Source organism: Rissa tridactyla, chromosome 1, assembly GCF_028500815.1.
Source record: "Rissa tridactyla isolate bRisTri1 chromosome 1, bRisTri1.patW.cur.20221130, whole genome shotgun sequence".
Taxonomy (NCBI): domain Eukaryota; kingdom Metazoa; phylum Chordata; class Aves; order Charadriiformes; family Laridae; genus Rissa; species Rissa tridactyla.
The window spans coordinates 147,993,329-148,017,399 of NC_071466.1; the positions used below are offsets into that span (position 1 = coordinate 147,993,329).

General features: G+C 41.1%; 1 long non-coding RNA gene across 1 annotated transcript; it reads right to left on the reverse strand.

Moving 5' to 3' along the window:
* Positions 1–14,783: 14,783 nt before the first annotated feature.
* On the reverse strand, positions 14,784–22,012 carry LOC128918923 (uncharacterized). Its single transcript, XR_008469775.1, has 3 exons — positions 21,640–22,012; positions 18,211–18,321; positions 14,784–15,459 (listed from the first exon to the last, which is right to left on the reverse strand). It is a non-coding gene; the product is annotated as an uncharacterized LOC128918923 (long non-coding RNA).
* Between the last annotated feature and the right edge of the window lie 2,059 nt (positions 22,013–24,071).

Genomic DNA, 24,071 nt, shown 5'->3' on the forward strand with positions numbered 1-24,071 from the left:
AGTTCCCTCTTTTTTTTCTTCCCCCCCCCCCCTTTTTTTTTTTTTTGTAATTTTTGTTGTTTTGGACTCAGGTTTAGTGAGAAGAGCAATAGGCAGAAAGCAAGTTTCAAGGAAACAGGCTAAAATGTGGAGAAAATACGACACAGCTTCCAAAGAAACTATATCAACAACCTTTCCATTTCATATATTTGGATGAATTTCACTGAGAGCTGGAACAGAAAAGCATTCTTCAAAAGCCTTTACCCAAATCTCTCCAAATTTGGTCAAAAGGGATCTTTAATCAAATCACATTAAGAGAAAACAAACAAGGAAAAAAAAGAAAAAGAAAAAAGAAACAGAAACTCAATTACCACCGCACATTTCAAAGTTAGATACCTAAGCTGCCTGCTTATTTTTTCATTTTGCAGCACAGTGGTATTTACACTAATAAAGCCAGAATCAAGAGTTGTTGGGGGGTGGGGGTTTCTCCTCTCCCTTCCTCCCCTAGAAAAAGGGACTGGTCAAGGCTACACCGGCCAAAGCCTGAAATACATTGTAAATCAATTCTCCAAAGGCAGGAAGAAAAGGATGAGGGAGAAGACGAAGCAGTCATTTCGAAATAAAACCCCCAAAATGACACTGAAGGGCAGCCAGAACCGCCACATGCCATCGTAAACAGACTGTTCGAACGGCTCCATCACTGGAGCCACCAGCAGATGCTGGTGTCGGAGGAGGTCTCTGCACCAGTGGGTCACAGAAGGCCATGCTGCTCCCCAGGGGGAGCAATCGATGCCACAGATCTTAAGACAGTTCAGCACAGCAGGATCACGTCACCATGGGACAAGGATTCAGAATATAGCTATGCTGTCTTATCTAGCAAGTTTTATTTCTGGCTGACAGAGCTGGCCTTTAGGGTCTCCAAAGACGCAAGTCCCAGGCTTCTTTGATTTGCAAAACTGTAAACGTTTGCTCTAATCTCAGCTTGTTTAAAAAATAAGCATGTTTCTATCCCTGGTCTATCCTCTATCTTTCAAAATAATCTTGACAACATATACTGACGGATAGAGTTGAAAGTGTCATAAATGTTTTCCTACAATCAAGTTATTTTCACAGTCAGGACAAACAACTACTCAGAGCTGACCTCAGAGATCGATCTCAAGCTTTTTTAAAGGATCTCTGTTCTTTTTAGCTGTGAAGAATAGCACTGCCCTGGCTACCAGGGCCAACTGCAATTGCTCACAGCTGTAACAACTCTAGAGTGCAAGCAGCGTGATGGCAAACCACTAATTCCAGGCCAGGGCTGTGGCCTGAAAGTGGGGCATAGAGGGGACCTTACAGGAGACTTGTTCCTCTGAAGAAAGTACTAAAAACTTAACTATGTCCAGCAGGAGCAAAAGAAAAGAAAGCACTCATCACAACCCACCATCCTGTTGCTGATGTTTCTTCGCCCATCTCCAAATCATGGGCAACCTCCTCAGACTCTCTACAGAAAACATCACTCCTGTCCAGAGCCTGTGAGCAGGGCTATCCCCAAGGAGTCTGCGTGGTCAGCTTTGCTGAAACTGAGAAACAACTTCAGTTGAAGACTGTGTACGACAGTAAAAGTGAAAAGAAAAATCGTCTCTGCCAAGAGCTCCTTTATCTCACCAGCTTTTCTGCTATTCAGCATTCAAACGCTGGCATTGCTGTTTGTCAGAGTCCCAGTCCTTAGCAGCCAGGACTACTGTGGGAAGCAACAGGTAAGAGGATTATTTCTAAGGCTGCTAATGAAAAAAAAAAAAAAAAACCAAAACTGAGATCAAATGCTCCAATGAACTGAAGAGTAAAACATACACAGAGGACCTCGTAAAGAACATCACTGGATGTCCAGCAAGTGCTTTGATTTTTCACTTTTCAAAGCTGAGCACACACAGCATGAGAGCTTTAAAAATTCACCCCGATCCAGGTTTTATGGATCTAACACAAAGACACAGTTTTTTGAAGGAAGTCATCAAAACATGAACATAATTGCCGTCTCCTTGTTTCTGAATGTTAAAACCATCTACGTTAGCAGATTTATGTGCAACACAAATATATTTGAGGTGCAAAACCACTTTGCATTTACAGGGGTGTGCCATATAGAGCAGTTATGCCTTTCAGCACCAGCACACGTACTGAGGGAACTGGTCATGTACAAAATGGCACAAAGTACAAGAAGACTGAAAGAAAAAAAAACCCCAACCAACCAAACAAAAAAACCCCAATCAAAACAACGCAGACAGGTGTTTTTCTACAGGATGGTAAGTATATTTTCCTCCATGATATCTTGCAGCTATTGAAGCTGTAGGATTGTTCCAGAGAGTCATTTTACTAACACATCAAAGCCCTAAACCCCTTCAGTTTACTCCTGAACACTAGGACAGTGAAAACAATCCTCTAAATCAACCAGCCCACCCACATCCCACCAACACAGAGGACTTAACTCTCTGTCTTCAAGTTCCATAACCCAAATGCCACACTTGCATTGTTTACAGTAAATCTGTTTTAATGTTTACCTATTTGACATTTCCACTGTCATTACATTATCCCTACATGCTCTTACCTGCAGTGACAGTCTGCCACAGCTCTTTTCTTCTGCAGCTACTATTCTTATTTCACTTGCAATATGGGACCACTGAAGAACTGCTATAATAGGATCGCATTATGCCAGACCCAGTAAAGAACAATAAAAAGAGTCTCTGTCCTAAAGATTTTCCAGGTCAAAGTAACCTGCCCAATCTTTTCTTTGGGTTTAATCTCTGTCATTGATGAATCCCATTTATTTTATCCTTTTCAGATACTCAAATTTTTGTCTGTCTTCCGCTATAGTTTTACTTTTGTTAAGAAGTGTACCTTTTGTAGATTGACCATATATAGGCCCTCTGTCCCCTTTCTGCAAACACCTCTTGGAAATATATAAAATTAATTTCTCTAAACCATGTGGCTAAATAGAATGTGACTGGAGGTCCCTTGAGCTCAGTAACTTGTAACAGCAATCAAAGTGAGTGCCTCGGGAAGAATAGAAACCCTTCACCAAATTAACCCCAATTACAACTTCACTGGACAAGTATTTTCAACATATTAAGCATCTAGTAGCAACCTTTCAAACCTATGTAGCCATCTTACTGTAGTTCTTCTTTCTTGATAGTTAATATGTAACATAATGCAATTCTTCATCCAATGTCTGTCCGATAATAGAAATACTCCTTTTTTCTTTGAATTCAACTGATCTTACGCATACAAAAGATTGAAATCAAGTAATGATAGCACAAATACTCTTAACTCAGTCCAGTATAGTATTTATAGTATTATTTGACTATTATCTTCTGGTCTGTCTCCCTACACATGCTGTCTCCCTAATCAGTCAAGGATAAAAATCAGATATTCAACCAAAACTTTTACCTGCTCTTTAGCATACAATTCCCCGAGTTTCTCCTCTGGCCAGCTAAAATTTATCTTGCTTCAACATTTTTAAATCTAACTGCTAATGGTTTTCATCTTTCCCCAGATATTATCCTTAATTTCATACTTCTCAGTGACTGCCAATTGATACTATATTGTGTATGCTTTCATGGTATCCTCAAGAAGGAACAGAGCATATCCAAATCTTTATTGTTTTGGATTTTTTTTTCAAATTGTAATTGACATAAAAGAAAATCAGTAGCTACCACAGCAGTAGGCTACCACAGGCTTACATGCGTGCCATTGCTTTGATACAGTTTTTTTTTCTCACTGTTTCACATTCCTCGTTATAAAAAAAAAAAAAACCAAACAAACCTTCTTTCCTCTTTTTCTGCAGTCTACAAGTGATGTGCAGTCACTACTATACATGTTCTGCATCCAAACATGTGTAGATATAAATCTAATCTAGACCACTTTCAAAAACTTTAAGAACTATTATCTATTCTGGAGAAACTGTGATGTTTTGAGATGTTCTACATGCATCAGTGCATCCCCACAACAGGACTCTCAGACTGGGGGCTTTTGATGTCAGTACCATTCTGCTACATATAGAATAAAATCATCCTCACATCTTTCTAGAGTACAGCATACAGACTGGAAGTAACCTTCACGGCTTATACGGAGTCAGTATGGGGTCCCAGCAGGAAAAGTCCCATAATGTGAGGAGGAAGAACAGATTATAGATTCAATCCAGAAAACATATTCACAGTTACTGTAAGGCAAATAAAACCTTTCCAGTGTCTGCCTGCACGGATTCCACTCTCGGTCAACAGTTGATCAAACCTCTGTATGTTACAGAACAGGCATGAGGGGTCACACCTGAACAGAGACTGATGGATAACACCCCCAAAACCAGCACACTGTCAAGAAGCCCATGCTTCAGTTACAGTACAGTTACAGTTAAATGTAACATGTACAGTTACAGTTAAATGTGAACGTGTCTTCCCAGGTCACTCAAGAGGATTTCAGTCCATCTGAAGTATTATATTCTCCACACAGAAAATATCACAGAAAAATGTGTCATAGAAAAGAGTCTGACCAATTCCTAACGTGTCAGGATTTTTTTTCCCAGCTACACAGTGACAGTTTCTGATTGAATTTCTGAAGTACTTGACAACATCTTTGTAGATATTTAATTGCTACCACCTAGCCCTAGCCAAGCATTTCTTGAAAAAAAAAAAATATCATCACACAAAGTAAGAGCTTCTCTTCCTGTGTTAGTATGAGGTTAAGAAAGAAAACAAGGATTTCTTACCTTTATGCTATGTTTTTTTCTGTGTCATGATTTGTATGGCCACAGTAAGAAACTCTGGAAGAAGGCTAAGAATACAGTAGGTTATTTTGCATAATATTACTGCCTAGTGGAGTTTGATGAAGATGGTAAAAAAAAAAAAAGCAGCACATCCTGTTTCGGAAGGAGCAAAGAACTTATTACTATCAAGGTCTGCAGAGAAGACTAGTTCTGAAGTGCTCAGGTAGAAAGAAGAAGTTGGCTTTGCAAGTAAACTGCACTGAACCTCTGAAACAGAACAGGTCTCTTACTGAACCTTCAGTCAAGCAAAAACTGATTTGCTATACAAATAGATCAAGGGACCAGGTACAGGGTTTTCTCATTGTTCTGAAAGACAATATCTGGTAAAGTATGTGAAGCCATCAATTAGTTTGCAATCACCAGCAGAACAAAATACCAGGACTATCTATCTGTCTCATGATAGAGAAATCTCAACCTCACTTAGGATTCTCAGAATTAAGTACAACAGCCATGATGCAGAAAAGAAAAGGAAGCCATCTCCCACACAGCACATGGAGTCACAACTCTTCTATTTCAAGCGGTTCTGTTCCAGGGAATCCTCTTTGTTCAAGAGATCTTTGTTGACTAAGTCTTTAGGACTGACTGAAAAATTCCTCCTAATTAAAAAAAAAAAAAAAAAACAAAAACATGCATACGTACGGAAATATCTTGTGGCAGAATGAAGAAGTAAGGGATCCTGACACAGTGAGGGATTGTCTTCCCACCTCTTGTTTATTAGTTGCATTATTACCCCCCTGTATGACTAATTAATCCATGAGGAAGGGAAAAGAAAACCTTGTACACCACCATGGGGCTCAGGGTTCTAAGATATATTTATGCACAAAGCAAGCTTTCCAAGTGGTTCAGAGATCCTGAATTAGACCATCATTCAGATAAGTTTTCCCTCTACAGTCCCGAGTCACTGAAGAAGGTTAACTGATTGCATCAGAACAGTAAAGTGGGCATCTTGCATCTCTCAGATTCATATACCATAACAAGAATGAAATGTAGGAAACATGGCTGAAATCATCATTCAAAATTTGAAACAGTAAATAGCGTAAAATGCTAGAGATCAAGCATGTGTCTCCAGTCCCTTTGCTGCTTTGAAAGCATCAGGAATAAAAGACAAACATCTGAACTTTAAAAGCACCTCCATCAGCAGGTCCAAACATAGATGATGACTAGCATCCTTCTGTGAAAAGACTCTTAAAAAGAAAAAAAAAGAAAAAAAAAGAGAAAACAGCCAAATGGATTGCAAGGTTACTAAGCTGTGTAGATTTATCTGACCTAATATATTGATGAGACCAAAGATCAATAGATCTGACAGAACTTCATGATGAAGTCTTCCTCAGATCTCAAGGACAGTAGAATGGAAAAATAGTGCAAAATTCTCCTGGTGTTGTCAGCAAAAATACTACCTGTGGGAAGCCTCATCCAAAGCACGGGGTGCCTTTTCTTGTTCTACCATGTTAAATCTGTGAATCTTAGTGGCTGGTGACAGAACAGCATCACACTAAAATATGCTTCTTGTCACAAGTTTTCTGTTGTTTTGTTTTGGTTTTCTAAGGAATAATGACACGGAAGCCCCACAAAACTTGCCTGAGAGCATGTTATGATGTGGAAAGCATCACATACACCATTGATGAAGACAATCTCAGACAGATGTCCTCAACTGTTACATGAATCACTCAGAGGATTTCAGAAAGCTAAACTCATGATGGCATCCATACAATTCATTGCCTATGTTGGAATGCCAGCTACATTTAGTGTAACCTAGAGACATAAAAGCAGAGAGATTACTTGTTTGGAGCTGTAGCTAGTGTAGCAATATTTAGTGCGTTATATAGGTAGACTTTCTAACAAAAATGGTATCAGATAATCCATCACTACCATTTAAAAAAATGCAGGATAAACACTTTCATACAAAATGCTTCAAGAATGTCTCTTGCCCACAGAATGCATTAAAGGGTGGATCTTCTACTTGACTCCCTCAAGCACAGCAGTCAGGCACAGGAGCAAAAAAACATGCTAGAAAAGCTTTTGTAGGAGCTTGATGTCTTCCGTCTGCTTTTTTTGGACATAGCCAAGGTCTATACAGGTGTATGCCAGATGGGCATGGTTACAGTGCTTGTGTTGACAAGTGCAATATTTCCAAAAGGTTTCTTGTTTTTCTTGGACAGCCTTCTAGAGAATGCCTAAGACTTCTGCCATGTACTTCATTAAATCCTGGAAAATTTTAAACTTGTCTGTAGAAGCCAGGAGAAGATGAGAATATTGCAGCTGGGACTGGATGTTGTTCTGCGGGAGTTTGAGGTTTTTCTCTGTTCTGTCAGATAGTTGGTGTTGGAGAAACCGAGTTGTTTAGAAGATTTTAATGCAACCTTTGAAACTGAAGAGCTGTGCTTTGGAAACAATGGGCAATGCTGGCTTTGTGGGCTAACAGTAGGCAGTATAGCTGAGGAGTGAGAGGAGATGGCAGCTCAGTCAGGACCATTAACGTAATTAACTGTATGGGGGGAACACACAATAGATGGGACAAGTTCCCATGGAATCCTTATTGCAACCTCTGGGCTCTTTTCTGGAAGTTGAGCTGGACAGAGAGAAGAATCTGGCAAAAGGAAAGCAGAAAGGTCCACCCACAAGCAGGAGAGGAGTAACTCTTTTTGTGATGCGTTGGGACCACCAGCCTGAAGTCAATTCTTGAGGCCCTAACAAACAACACAGTACTATTCAAAAGCCCTTGTGTCCCAATTCTGCACTACGTTGCTTTTTTTTTTTTTTTACTAGGCATTTCCAGACACTTAAATGAAGTGCAAGATATTAATCCAACATTCCTTATCCTTCTTGGTCTAGGTTTGGTGGCAGATTTCCTGAGTAACGTAACATCCAGCCTTCACAGCTGGCTCAGTTTCCCAAACACCTTTGGGAGTTTTTTCTCTATCATGTTCTGTAATAAAGTTATGATTTCCCCTTTGCCAGCCTATCTGCAGCTTCTACAAACATTTATTTCTTAAAAGAGGCCACACCTTGGCAAAAGATCGTGTCCTGTCCATTGCCTCTGAAAAAAAGCAGTCATTTATGCTTTTCTAAGTTTCTCCAGAAATGATAACTTGGATATGCCACCACAAATGCAGTCATGAATTAATATATATTGTTTCAGCATTAAGGCAACTGGTTGAGTTCAAATGACTCTAGTTATATAAAAATAGACACAGAGACAGACAATTCAAATAACAAATATAACCCCAGAGCACTGGCACTGGTATTAAGATTGATTTACTATAGACGAAAGCACCATATGAAGGAAGGCACCATATGTGCTGTCTTGGACATCAACATGGAGAACCTAAAAAAGAGCAAGAAACAAGCCTATACTTGCAATGAACCTTCTGTCTCTTTCCATACACTGGCAAAACCAACCCTTGTAAAGGACATGATCCTTTATACCCCAAACTGGCATTGACACAGATGTGAGAGGAGCCTCATTTGCCTGCACTTATTACCAGCCATAACATCAGAGGACTGAGGCCTCACTGACAGAAAGAAAGACCTACCTGCAAACTGAAGTTATTAAAAAAGATTTCCCTTCAGAACACACCAAATCTTCTAGCAAAGTTTTATCCTCGTCTCTCTCAGACAAGGCACTAACAGTGTCCACAGATGAGCAGCATTGTGTGCTATACATGAAACGTATGGGGTTTTTAACCACCGAGAGAAAGCTTCTACTTACACATTTAGTCTTCAGGTCCTAGGATACCAGAGATACATGGAATAGAATTTAGTTCTCTTAGTTTTGAGTGTATTTTTTTTAAAGTACGCCAAGAATCACTGTAAATTTAGATAACTATGTATTCACTGACTTTAAAATCCAGTGTGTTAGATATTACCATCCATAAAGAAGTATCCACCATTTTTATCCATATTGAGCCGTTCTTCTAGTGTCCTGGAGAGTAGCAGTATTTTTCCCCTTTTCTGAATAGTACCCCTGGAGGGATTCTCAGTTCCTTGGTCTCTTTTGCATAATTCGTCAATTACTCAGTTGCTTAAGCATTTAAGTAGACAGTCTTTCTCAACACAGCATCCAAAGTTTTCCAACCTCTGCTCTTAATAGCTTCTTCAAACATAAGGGGTTGTTGACAGTTGCTGAATCCCTGTATTTCTTAGAAATTTATTGTAGCATTTTAAAGCTTTTAGATCTCCTTCTGCACTTTTAGACCTACAACTTTCAAATACATTTATTAAAATGGAACACTGAAGATCCAGTGATTCACTTTAAACTGCAGATTTCCCAAAAACAAATCTTCAGCTGCCAAATGCAACCCTGCCTCAGCCAGCTTCTGACGTTTTCATGAGGATATGACTGCCAAAATATGTAAATTGAGTCACTTTTTTCTTTCTTTGTCTTCTAAACTAGAGTCCAGATTCCGATTTCTCGTGAAATTTATTTGTAGGGCTTTTTTTTTTTTTGCCCCCCCCCCTCCAAAAATGATGACCAACTCCCTGTTTTTTTGGATGGTTTTCTTGTGTTTACTTGTTCCTGACCGAGCTGTCACATCAAAGAGCCAAATAATCTACATGCAATTTTTCTAGTATATTCTTAGCGAAGCACGTAGTGACTCTGTGTGTACATCTGCAAGTTTTCTCATAATGAAGTCAATAACTGCTATTTACTAGAGGTGAGAGAGCGCATTCAAGTTTGACTTTAACACCTACAAGGGCTCAATTGTTCAAGTTGACAATTAAGAGCAGCATCAGATCTCTGAGCTATTTTTCTTGGCACATCACACTTTACAACGTTCCTCCGTGGATTGTGGTGGAAGCTTCTAAATAAAACCTGCAAGTGTTTGGCTTTCCTCTCCCTTCCATCTGATGGCCTCTTTGATGCTTGTACAGGGATTCTTATGGAGGAAATCTGGGCAATTTTTGTACTTCCAGGCTGAGACTAACTTCACCTTCATAACTTTCATTGATGTGGTGTTTTGCAGATTCTTCTCAGGAAAGTTGCATAACGTTGCACCAGTATTTGCCATAGTTTTCTTCGGTATGTAGGTGGTAATGCCTATTTATCCTCGGACTTTTCCTGGTCCCTGGCTTCATTTAAGTCAGTAATTTTAACACTTATCTTGCCCTCATATGCTTCTGTCCTTCTTTACAGTTACCTGGTCTTCAGCTACAGTTTTCTCGCACTTTTTAAGCTGTTATTCGCTTTTCATGACAGACTCTACCACATCTTTGGTTAGTGTCCTGGAGAAGCAGTAAACATGTAGCACCAGCTGAAGGCATTGCTTCTCGTTACTTGTCACTCCTCCTCTGCATCGGAACCTTTCCTGCTTACCCTTAGCAAATATTCAAACTCACGCAGACTTTGCAGGGAGGATTTTTCTTGAGGTATTTCAGCGTCTTCCTGTCACTGTCTTCACCAGCACCTTCAGGTCTGGTGCTGTTTTATTCATGTTCTTTCTCCTAGCTCCTCTTTCACACTTAATTCTTACAACAGTACAAACTCATAACAATGTTACTGGAACAGGACAACACTCTAGGGACCCAGCAAGTGACTTTGCCTCAGCAACCGCTTGTAAGAAAGAACTCAGGGTAATTAGACAATTCTGCTCCTTATACCCTCAGGGAAGGTAGACACCTAGAAGGCTTAGACAGCTTATACACAGAGGAAGGTACCTGCGCTCCAAATCATTCCCTTGGAAACCATTTGACTTTAACTCAAAGAAAGCTCAAATCCTACCATTTTCCTTTTGCAATTTCCACCTCCTCTCCAAGAGGAGAGCATTTTTTTCCCCCCTCCCCTCTCTTATCCACGCTAAGATCCCTGCCCAACCAACATCAAGATTTTTCTTTTCTGTTGAGGGGAGAGATTTTTTTTCTAATACTATTTTTATGGAAGTTGAAGGGGTAGAACTACTCATTTCTCTTCCACAGGTGATTTGCAAAGCAAAGCTAAACAATATATAGATATACTATATACATTGGCCTTAGATATCTAACTGTAAAATTTTAAGATATCTGCAAATAATGTACTTACACTTTTTAATTAACAAAATAGGCAAGCTATCAATTTTTTAATCTTTATGGCATATTCATTTCATAATTTGCAACTCTCATGACAAAATTAACACATCTGGTGGGTTTGGGTTTTTTTTGTTGTCTCAGAATAGCTGACTTGAGATGATAGAGAACTTTTTGAGCTTTGGCATCTTCAGGTAGTTTGTGCGATGTCCAGGTGTGACTTAGGGCCTTTTCCTCCTTTTCCAAAAGCTCTTTTCAGGACCACATAAGACTTTCAGAGCACAAGAGTGACATGGGAAGCTAAACCCTGTTTTCAGAAGTGTCTGGAGCGTTCAGAGGCTGCTAAAACAGCAGCTCTTATTCACCTACATAGCTTAGGCACATTTACAGTCTCGTGTGATAACTATCTCATGCCAGGCAAGGGTTTTATCTGTGGCAAATTGTAATTGCCTGTTGCTCTATGAACGGCACCGAAATTATAACTTTCACTCTGCATTTTAACTGCCACAGTGAACAGACATACCCAGTTTCAGTTGAAAACCAATTGATGTTTGACAACATCTGTCAATTCCGACATCATGGTTGTGCATTTCACATGCTTGGAAGAAAGATAACCATATGAGGATCACCCAAGCCAAGACTTAACAAGCCTCCTTTGCTAGACCTACAGGCAATTAAAATACTGCTGTTGATTTGAATAACTTTCTACTGAGAAATTGGGTAAGGCTGGGTCAGGGAGAGGTGAGACATTGGCAGAGGTGAGGCAAAGCTTATTTGCAAGAAAAGAACTGCTTTCCAGAGCACCAGCCCAGACCACCAGCAGAGCCCACATGACAGGCCAGCTGCCAGGCACAAGGATGCCGAACAAAGACTCTGGGCTCAGGAGGGATGAGGTCAGGCAGAGGCAGAGTATTCAGGTCCATTTGTTGTTTTCCAAAGGGTTGTTGGGATCTCTAGGGCTTTCCAGGCTACAGTTGAAAAATTCATTTTGCTAATCCTACTGTCTCGCTGTCCAGACGCGTCTTCTCCTAAGGATTTATCCGGTCAGCTCCCGTAGTCAGGTATTTTTCTGTGGTGAAAAGATGGGAACGGCATTGCTCTTGCTCCAGAACCTGTAGTTTTCAGATTCTGGAATCCACAGCCCAAGAAAAGGACCAGACACATGGTTAGCACCCAGGAGTGCCTCTGCCTGTGAATCACGCCGTGCCCATTCAAATTGATGGGGAAGAGAAGGCAAGGGGGAGCGGAAGGTATTGCATAGGTTCATTTTCAGCAGATTGGTATAGTGACTAAACGTCAGTAAACAGGACCGGGTTAGAATAGCTTCCAAAGTTTACCTAAGAAAGAACAGCACTCCTCTTTGCTCTTAGGCGGCCCAGGAGAGGGAAATAAAAGAAATGGAAAAATAAAAGAAAGGGAAAAAAAGATGAAGGGATTCATAACAAATTAGGGTTTATCAGGGTCTTTGTGACTTAGCCTGTGCTGTCTCAGTTGACTTACGTTCTGCTTCCTGCTCCAATTTTGTGGCCATGTCTTTGATCCTTGGGCTGCCCAGATTTTGTTATTCTTGCTTATTACATGATCACACCATTGCTTATTGGTGACTGAAGGTTACCCAGGTCCTGCTGCACAGCGGCGCAAAACTCTCGGTGCGGTTTGTCAGCACCATTGCTGGTACAGTCTAATCCCAGCAAGACAAGTGGCAGGAGGTCCCTCAAAGACAGTCTGCTTTTACACCTTTTTACAGAGACATCTGGCAGTTTGGCATTATCACTGCTCCTGCCTCATGCGTTGATTTAGAATCTTAGGGTGAGTATTTACACTGATTCAGAAAGAGCAGAAGTATATTTTTTTTTTTACCCAGAAGTGCACAGCCTCATCTATCGCTGTGATACTGGCTTCTATCCATTTCTCATTCTGCATTCATGTTTTACCATCTGCCCACTGCTAACCTGGACTTGCTATGTCTAATCTGCGCGTCACCACCACTCTCTCAGCTGAAGAATATAAAGGATTTGCTTGAATTCACTTAATTAGGAACTACACCATCCAGGGAGCTGTACCAAAAATAACTTGATTTATGAGTTGGCAGTTTAAATAGCCCCTTAGCAGCGCTTAACGACTACTGCTGATGTAAGATGTCTATTGATTTAGGACCATCTAGGTTTGAAGTGAGTCAGGTAGCTCCAGCTCACATGCGTCAGAGCTGGCAGTTCACGTCTGGAGGAATAAATCTGAGACACAGTTTTACAGGCAAAACCTAGTTAAGACACCTATCAAAAAATATACTGTCAAATCACTGTCTGGAAAAACCCCGCCCCACGTCCATAGTTCTATTAGCATTTTCGCCTTAAATGCCAAGTGAGTATGGGAAAGTAAATAACAGCTCTGCACATATTTTACTTACTTTTCCTGTTGATACACTGAATTGTGAGATGGAATATATTGTCTCTACTTCGTTGTTTTAAACACAGCTTAATCAGCTGGTACTTCTTTTCAGGACAGCCACTGCAGTCTGCTTTAAGATGCAAGAAAGTCAGGAACAACTTCTGCTTCCTCAGTTTCAGATTGCGCTCACTTAACATGATCCTTTGTTACAACGGGAAAAAAAAAGGGGCAGGTGAAAGTTGCGTCTTGGTGACACAAAGACCACAGTATCAAATCCCACTTTCACTCTGGTGATCCCACAACCATAAATCAGTCCGGGTAACATTTACTAAAGTGCATCAAGGAAAAGTCAAACGCTGTAATCCCATGTTCCCACACATTTTTCTTCTGCGTGCCCTCCCCAATTCACATCACTATTTTCCACTTTGAACTCAAGCTTTAATTGTTGCAGGTACAGAATAAAGCCTGAAATCAAAGCCTTACCACCCTCTTTGCACAGGATGCAGCCTGGATGATGAGAGCTCATCAGCAGTCCTCCACTACCCTTTTCACAGTGTCCCTTGTGCTGCAGACTTTTACCTACGACCGAACGAGAAACTCCCAGTAGCCAATGGACCATCCACCATATACATACTCATACCTGAGTTTTGAGCACTGGATGTGAGCTCACTGCAGGACGCTCATTTGCATACACAGATCTCAAAGTGCTGGGCTTTCAGTAATCTGAAAGTCTGGGAGGAGGGGCAGAAGCAGTGTCCCTGGAGAAGTGGGGTTACTCACCTGGGAAAAGAATGGACACCTGTGGAAAGGCTTATATTCGTACCTGCAGAGGCTCAAGGTTGGGAGGGAAAACGTGCCACCACCACCCCCGTAAGGAGAGGAGGAGGAGGGTGGAAGAGAAGCCAGCAATAGCAAGTGCACTGTAACACTTCACTCAGGAACAAGCTGAGATCCCAACAGCTCCAGCACCACCTTGGGGGAATATGAGTCACTCTAAATAAACTAGAAGCTTTTGAAAAGTCAACCAAAAAAAAAAAAAAACACAACCAAAAAAACAGCAAACCAAAAAACTGGAAGGAAACATTCATAGGCAAGATATATCCTATACAATGTCTGAAGGCAGAAATAGACTTAAATAAATTTGGGAGTGGAGAGTATTATCTTTGTAAGGGCAGGAATAATACCATCCCCCATGCCTGACGGGCAATAAAGCACGTTACGAAGCAAGGCGTCAAGAGGCCAGAGTGACTTGGGAGATCAAGGGATGAATGAAAAGGTCACTGTGTATTAATAGATGCATCTGAGCACTCTAAGGATTTTATAATCTGTTCGCCAAACTAAAATTATGGGAGAATGGATACTAGAGAAAAGAGAGGCAAAGAAATAGACAGGAGTAGGAGAAAGAAGATGGGATGTAGTGACTGAGTAATTCTCCTCATACATAAAAAAGTTTGGAGGGAGGGGAAGGGGCAGTTGTACAGCTTTAAACTCACATGATGGTAAGCATCAGTTCTGTGCTTCTTGTAGCTAGTCCAACAATAAACACATCTGAGTGAGAACTAGCCCATGTGACCAGGACGTGCACGTGTGCTTGACTGAAGGAGATGTCACATAGATCACAGATAATTCATCTGATGTGGCATTTGCTTGGGTAACCGAGCAATTTTCTGTGAACGGCAAACTAAACAACTGTGAAAAATCCATAGTTCATTGCTCCCTTCTTCCCTGTGGCTGAATCAACTTCTGTATTTTTTTTCTTAATGCAGTATTTAACTATTTGATCCATTCATACTTCTGCCTCTCTTTTATCAGCTGGTGTCCCATTTAGGAATTTGTACCGTATATGAGTGCTCACTGCAATTCATTCAGACATTCTGCATTCATGGGGTTGCAGAAAAGACAGACACGCTTATAGAAAACATATATCCATCAGGGAGCCAGAAAGAGCGATGGCCTTAAGTCTCTTTGAGGAATGCAGAGGCAGGGCAGTCTTTCAGAAAAACCAGCCATTATTGGGCTTCCTGGGGGCTGCCAACCTACAACTCCTGCATTCACAAGTACCGCCTCATAGACAGAGCCATCTCTCCTCCAGTCTAATTAGTTCTACAACCTCAGTCCATGGTTTTGAGCATGACACCTTATGGTACCTTATGCCTCATGTATCAGCCATGTTGCGTTGCGTGTGTTCCCACCTCTCATTCCGGGATTCTCTGTGCTAGACATGTGTCGTCAGCTGCCCTTCAGGAAATAGATGGGTTGGAGATTCGTGGTGGGTCGGTGGGTTTTTATCTATGAACATCCTGCAATTCAATGAGTGAGTCAATTTAAAACCAAAAAATCATCATTGTTGGATGGACAAATTTAAGAATTCATAACAGCGTGGTGCTACCTTTCAATTTCTTTTCTTGTCACTGAATAATTTCGCTTATGGTTTCAAGTGTATAATCACAAAACATAGTGTGGTATACAGATTAACACCATGGTAGGATTTATGGAGTTTTCCTAACTTGAATGTCACTTTGTTTCTTATTTAAATATATACAAAGACCTTTGTAATATTTAAAGGGTATTATCTACGACCACACACATTCATAGATGCTTGAATTCAGTATGTTTTTAAAAGCCTGCTTACCAGGTGGCCTTATTTTCTCTCTCTCTCAAGAAAAAAGGCACACGTGCATACAAAATTTTGTCTCACATAATTTATAGTAAAGTAGTTTTTTGGGTTTGTTTTTGTTTTGTTTTTTATTTAAGTAATTATGTAACATGCTTACTGCTTATGCAAAAAATGAAGGTGTGCAGATGCCAAAGATTTTCAAGAGGAATATCCTATAGGAATACATTGCATCTGGGAAGCAGCAGGAAACAGAAGAGACCAGACATCTGTCTGTTGTTGTTTGTTTTTTTTCCAGTGCAGCAGTTATGCGTTTGGCTAAATTTCTTTGATTCTCAAAATGACAGTTCTGCTTCTGTACAATAATTCACTGAGTTCTAACTCGCTATCAGGGAAGGGTTGAATGGGATGGTATTCATAAAACCAGTGATCCACTGTTTTGAACCTTACCTGTGCCTCAGACACCATGCAGGCTCATCACGTTCAGGACTTGGGAGTTCCTTTTGATGCAAGAAAAGGAGCTCCACGCATTAAGCCACGTGAAACTGGAGCCCGTTTCTTTGCCAGCAAGTCGCATGATGGATAGAAGTCTTCTACTATGGAATTATACCACAAAGGAAGCCCAGACTATCCTACTGCTGCAGCACGCTCCATCTTACCTGCCATTCCCAGACCTCATGCATCGTGTACTACAAATTGACATACTAATTGAGGGTGCTCTGGCGCGAGACTGGGAAGAAATAGTAAGGTGCCATTGCTTTAGTGAAAGAACAGGCTACAGATGCACAAGTCCTACACACGAAACATAACACTGTAGGTCTACGTGATGTTCAGATGTGATGTCTCCGGGCAGCTTGCCTCAAAGATGCTTTAGTGAGGAAGCATTGATCAGGAGCATTAATGTTGGAGCAGTTAAAAAAAACAATTGTCAGTGATCCCACTGAGCAATTCTGAACAAAGCTACATTTAAAACCTTATACGAGAGCTATATAACCACACGATCAGAATGCTGGTGGTATTTCACACACAGCAATATTTGTGCTGAAATTCCACTTGCAGTGAAGTAACCCCACAGAATTCTACTTATCTTAGACCCTATATGCCCTAAGAAGCTTTTTAAAATGTTTTCTCTGTATTGTGGCAATGCCAAGCCCTGATGGTGATTATACAAGAAGGACATCCATCCTGTGTAAAATCCATATTGAAACCAAGCAGATGAGAGCTAGGCAAAGTCAGATCTCTCAGAAAGTTCCTCTGTTCTTATCTGCAAGGGCAAAGCCATTATTTGCAGAGGGGAGACAAAATTTCTTTTGAAAACGCAAATAGTTTGTGTGCCAGTAGGAGTTCAGAATTTTGCAGCAACACTGATGCAATAAAAAAAAAATTATGCTTTGGACAGGACAGATCCTTAAGGATATATAGGCCTCTGCAGCAAAAAAAAAAAAAAAAAAAAAACAACCAACAACAAAAAAAACCCCAAAAATCACTTCCTCTCTCTTTAGAACTTGATTTTGTTTGGTCTCATTTCCTAGCTACTGACTGGATGCCTTGACAACACAACAAACCTTTATTTCATTTTGAAGGTTTAGCATGTCACATAACAATAACCAGATCACTCCCCCTAACACACACACAAAAAAAAAAAAATCAGAAAAATAAAATCATTTGGAACGAAAATCCTATTTGTGCTTCTGTTGTTTGGCACCAATTATTTATCACGTGAATTACTTCTGGAAAGCCTTTAAGCTCATAAACCAGAAAATCCATCAGCATCTGTGAAATTATTCCAGAGGTATCAATTAGTTGTCTTGAGATACATGTCAAACTAGTGACTTCCTCCCCCACTGAAGCCCAGAAACTTTTTGTCATGACATTAATGAAACATACCTTACACTTATAACGGAATGAAAGAGAGGAAAACAAGTCAGACAAACATAAAATTTGGCCGCCAAATCCTTGACCCCCCATTTCTATAACATTAGAGTCACTCCCTCCTAATCCTAATACTCAGAGAAACTAGAGACTTTTGGGCGAGCAGAGGACCAGCAACATTTAGTGCTAACACTAACGGCTTGCCCTGCTCCCAATTGCACAGCCATCTACAGAGCATCCACGACACATGATTAGCCCAAGAGGAGGATTTTCCTATCCCCTGCCTGCCAGGTGGGAACCAAGCAGTTTGTTCATGGGTAAATTCAGTGGAGACACAAGCGGGGGCAGGGTGGCATGTAAGCAGCTGATTTACTGCAATCAGGTGATGATCCTGAAATTCTGCAGCTTCAACTGTGTGCCTTTCCTGGGTAACAGTAATTCCAGCTAGATAAGCCACTTATACAGGTTTTGCCCAAACCCTTCCCTCTGTGATATGCTTTTTTTTTTAATCCTAAATTATCCTTAGCTGTGCTTGGAAGGAGCATTCTGCTACTCCTGTACTTACTGATGGTGTCCCTGCAGCCCTTATGTTGCTAGACCCAACAGGGTTTTAGGTGGGCTTCAAAAATACCCTCCAGATCTGCCTGAAGATAGGGTTCCTCTTCCTCCTCAAAGCCTGCGGAATTAAATTTGATTGAAAACTTTAAGGATCTCATTAGCTGGAGAAAAACAGCTGGTACAACTGCTTTAAACATGGAAGCCAGCAGAAAGATAGACTATGTATACATAGTCAAAAAAGCAAAAGGTTAGGTAGTGTCTGTGCTAGAGCTCTGAAACCACCACCACCACCTTTTTGGTACTCTAGTAATCCTTTTTTAAAAAAAAAAAAAACCATCTAAGAGTTAAATTCAAGTTTACAATCATTTCTGTTGCCTAGTTGCTACTAGATAATCTTCTTCCATACAAATTGAAGCTCGTTATTTATTTCTTATTTTAGCGTTTGAGAAAACTTAGACCTTGCTGGCTACCCGTTCTTTTCAACTGCATCGAGGCGTATGCAGAAGAAAGGAATGAGACACCTAAGGCTCCACTTAAATAGATTCAGGCCAGCAGATCCCAGCTTCTGTTGGGACTTCTCTCTAGAAGCAATTGAGAGGTACGAGTAGGGTAATGCATGAACATAAAAGCTCCAGCTGGGCAAAGTTTATCGAAGGACTGGGACCTAAGTGGACCACACATTGTTGTATGCATTAATATTCTATTCACAATGCATAGTATCAGATGATTCACAGATGTTTTAATGACTGGCTTATAATCCTATATAACAAGAACTATCTATGTTTTAATAAACATCTAGAATATACTAGATAGCCACTCTGAACTGTTTTATCAGTGAAAGCATAACAACAACTGTGACCTTTAATTTTCACATCTGAATACTAAAACTAAGACAAATGCAGAAGCCTTTACATCAGGCAAATTCTACAGAGCCTGTGAGCCCAGATAAAATTCAAGACAGAACTCCAGGGTTTGGGCTTCTGTTTCCCAAATGCTAAGAATGAACCTTCTCCCATGTTGTTGGAAACAAGCAGATTTTTCCTGCCTTCAAAAAAGGCAATCTGGGGCCTCAGAGGGAAAGAGATGGATTAAATGTCAACTGAAACACTTAATGGCCTTCAGGAAGAAATACAAATGCCAGGTGCTGGCCTAAGGTTCCAGAGGCCTGTAACCAGTATACAATGAAATTGAAATATTGCAAAGAGTCTCCTACTCTTCAACAGATGTTGCAATGATGTTGTTGCATTTTTCTGTTTTCACCACTCACATATTTGTCCTTTGGACATTCCTCATATTAAGCTCATGCTTATATCTGTTGTTTGCAACAGGTCTCTAAGGCAACCATGGGGTTGGGCAAATAGTTTCACTTCGTACAAGATAATAGGTAATTCAAAACATCTAGTTTTTTAAAGCAAACTTAAGTCATCTACACATCAAACATTGCAGTTGATTAAGAGTCCAAGAAAAACGAATCAATGTGTCCAGCTAGACAATAACAACTTGATCCCAAGTGCTGTAGCTCCCATTAATTTACAGGGTCAGGGCTGAACTTCAGGGGCGTGTAAAACACAGCCTGCTGCCAGACATCCACCCGTTGTAACCACACGGTGAGGAAAAGACTGATTAACTGGAGGTTTTATTGCCAGAGAACACGCATATCATGGAGTTTCACCCAAGGTGAAATTCACTTCTCTCCAAAGAGTCTTACCAGCACCTACATAAATAGCAGATGCACCTGGCGCAGGTAATGGCTTCAAACTGGAAGAGGGTAGATTTAGATTGGATATTAGGAAGAAATTCTTTACAGTGAGGATGGTGAGGCACTGGAACAGGTTGCCCAGAGAAGCTGTGGATGCCCCATCCCTGGAAGTGTTCAAGGCCAGGCTGGATGGGGCTTTGAGTAACCTGGTCTAGCGGGAGGTGTCCCTGCCCATGGCAGGGGAGTTGGAACTAGATGATCTTTAAGGTCCCTTCCAACCCAAGCCATTCTATGATTCTGTGATCTCATGCAGGCTCCAAGAGGGTCTGATCCAGAGCTAAAGTCAACGGAGAGACCACTCAAAACAAGCTCAGGATAGTGAACAACTATAATCCTCACTTGTCTAAAGAGAATCTCTGTTTTTCCCCTCAATACAAGTCAGAAAGCAAGGGCTTGATCCCAATAAGACATGAGCACTTGTGATTCCTGAGCTTGACAGGATGAGATGAACTCACTAACATGCAAAACGAATCTGTCTGCTGTCCTTTCAGATGCATGGAAACGGAGTTAACAACACCGATAAAACTAATCTTTCTGAACAGCAGTTTGTCATGAGAAAAGCAGCTCTTCTCCAAAATTTCCAGTTACTCTACAGTTCCCAAAAGATCCGAGGAGAATTAGGCTAGAGCTCTTAGGACCTCAACAAATCAGCCCTTAAAGGGTTTATGTATTTGGACCCCTGGAGACAGAGACAGTTGAAACAAGTAATGTTGATCTGGGTCAAACTCCAGTATTTGAAACCTGGAGTGTGCTGTCGAGGCTGAGTTATGGCCAGCGGGCACCTCCTCGGTCTGCAGCTTGAGGTCAGCAAAGGGGAGCTGCAGGGGGTGGCGATCGCACCACACAGCCCAGAGCATCTACCAGGTGATACCAGTGCTGTGGCAGGACCGCCAGCCAGTCGCACGGCTTCCAAAGTCTTCGCAGAGCTTTCCCATTTACCCCCTCTGTTGCTCCCCAAGCTGCAATGAACACATTGCTTTATGGTATGGCTTGTGCACCGTATAACCATAATGCCTCCAGCTCATATTGCTGCTCTGAGCTCCTTGCGTAGCAGATTATTTGAAGAAAAAGGATAGTTTATAAAAAAAAGGTTTAAATTGATTGACATGTTTTGCTTGGAGAAATGGGATGTTTGTTCTGCCTCACACGCTGTAGACCTAGGTACTCGCCCTGAGTGCTGTTGGCAGTTTTTTCCCTTGTAATACACCCTTGCATCAGTGGCTGGAATACAATCACACAACACGTTGCTACTTTGGAACCAAACGGCTTAAAACAGCGCCTCCTCAAAGCTTTGCACATGCTCTTGGACAGCTTAGGACTTGATCCTGCAAGCACCTCACTCACCAAACAAGACCCCCATTGAAACTGGCTTACATCCTAGACTAAGAAGGATTGGGCCCTCGACATTTTCTTCCATTTCATCGTTTTCCTGCCTTCTGTGTATTCAGGTGTTACTAATTCTAACTCAGCATTAAGCACAGGCACTAGCTAAGACAGTGATCCCAGAAATATCTGAGAAATAAGATAACAGCAGATTTGCAAGCCAGTTGCAACAGTGTCAGTAAATCCTACGGACCCCATACAAGACACTATTGTCTCTGAACTCCAATACTCTGAAATCAAAATACGCATGATGCCCAAAGTGTTTGCAGAGTAAAGAAAGGCCGCTTAGCTTACCAGTAATAATATTGAGTGACCAGTTGGCATAGATCGCACCATTAATGTTTGTCCTTCTCATAGGGGAATCTCAGAATCTGTTGAAAGCTTTGGTCCATCATTTGGCAAACGTATGTCCCACTCTGTTTCCTCCTTCCACGAGAGAGGCATCAAGGGTGCAACATGACTCTTCCAGAAGTCCTTTTGTTGAACTTCATGGTACCTAAAAGTCCAAGAGCAGAGGCAGATTATAGGTTCCACAACAGAAACATCTCAAACCATCACAATTTACTACAAGGTAACTTATCCCTCCTTCAACGAGAAGTCAGCACAGATCCCACTGCAAGTCACAGGCCCCTCAGCATGAGGGTAGCCCTGCATAGTTAAATGCAGATGGGAGGTGAAATATTCTAGATGTATTGTCTGATGTAGCAGCACAGATTGCCTAACTCCACAGAGCTGCTCAGCATATCAGCTCTTCACAGGACACCAAGAACAGTGTCCAAGTCTGACGGAGGGAGTTTCACAAGTCACCAAGAACATTAAGTTCCTGAAATGTTTGGAGAGTGTCCAGTGACAGTAGACACAGTATCAGCAGCTGCATACCAGAACTTGCTGAGTACGCGTACTTCAGCCGAGCTAAACAAAAGACCAAAGCATTTTCAGCAGTAAACGAGCTTTCCAATGGGTACCCCATAACGTCCTGGATGACATAATGGTCACAAAAGCCAACATCATTTTAGACATCAGCAGTGTTGAGGGGCCACATTCAGCAGCATTATTTGGTGCCACAAGGACCATCAGATTGTTCTTATACTAGTTTATTAATGAGACACTTTGGAAAAGAACGACCAAACTAAGTCCGAGCTCTACTGCTTACAAATCCTGAAGTCTGGTAAGCAGATGGACTAGTAAATTTGAAAAGACCAGAATATCTGATAGTATTACTTTAGAGAATGGCTGTAATAGGAATAAATGATTCTCAGCTGAATTTTTTGTTGTTGTTGCCATTTTGAGGGGAAAAAAAAAAAATGTGCAATTCCCTCACACAACAGGACAAGCGTTAGCTTACTGTAGATTCTTGAGGATGTTTCTAAACCATGGGTTGAGCAGGGTGGTTCCTATTGCTCAGGTCTGGGCAAATTCACAAGTCTTACTGATTCTTGGAGAGTAAAGGTCCAAGTATGCATTATTTCCCCTCCCCTTCCTCCTCCCCACATACTGGTTTCTTTTTGAAAGGACGTCTGGTGAATAAACAAAGAAGAAACTGTAGCAAGTTTGAGAAATGCTGTCTTCTCAATTTAGACACCACCTGAGACACAAAGAGGCTGAGAACACAAATTCAACAGAGGTGAGGCTTGTTTAGTTTCATACTGTAATATGCTGCTACCTACCTGCTATGTAGATGCAGATAGACAAATATTTTGTAATAATTTTGCTTTCTGGTAAGTCTCAGCTGTCGTTGTAAAAGTGTATGCAATTCTGAAAGCTGAGAGTTAAAAAACAGTCCTGAGGATAGAAGACACAAAGTTTTCCCTTTATAAATGTATCTTCTGTCATATATACACATATACATACATATATACATGTATAAATTTATATACAAACACATATATACTTAATCTCCTCCTATGGAATCTCTCTCTGAAATGAAGCAAAATAGCCCTTTTTGAGAGCAACATCTTTAAAAAGCAGAGGGAAAAGAATCAGACTCCTCCAGAGCATGGAAGAAAGAAGGTAGTTGAGTACAACTGGCTACAACTTCTTACCAGGTGGAGAACAGTGATGGTTCCAGATCAGCTCTGGCATGACCTTGATGGGCTTCTCAAACATCCCACGTTAAACCTACTGCCTTCAGAAAGAGACTAGTATACAAGGAGCAGAGAGAAGAGAAATAAAGGATGAGTGGCCGTTCCTCACTCGGGAAGTGATAGGTAAAATACTTAATTCTGTGTCCTCTTGAGGACCAATACCTGCCAGCATTGAGGCAATGCTTTCAGTACTGCCCTCAAGTTATTCAACGAGGGAAACATCTCACTCATCAGACTAGTAAGAGCTCTGTCCCTAGAAGACTGCTCCTCCATTTTCAGCTGTCTTTTTTCCTTTTAACTCTAGATGTTATCAGGGGAGTACTTTAGGTGACAAAACTCATGTGGTCTCATGAAATTCTAGACATCGCAGCTTGACCTACCTGGTTTGCAGCTATTGCTACAGAAGGAGAAAGGTCTACCATAGGACCTGCATCATCTCTGCCAGCTCTGTGCAAATACCTTATAGTTTAGAAAGCATACCAAATGCCTGTATTTCGGTACGTGATTGCTCCCCAGGTGGCTGTTGTAGCTACGGTTGGAGTCATTGTTCATTGTAGCATTTTTACAAATAATTTGCCTTTTCTCTAGACACTGTAGTAGCACAAACAGGAATAAGACCCTTTTCTTCCAGCAGAGAACTAG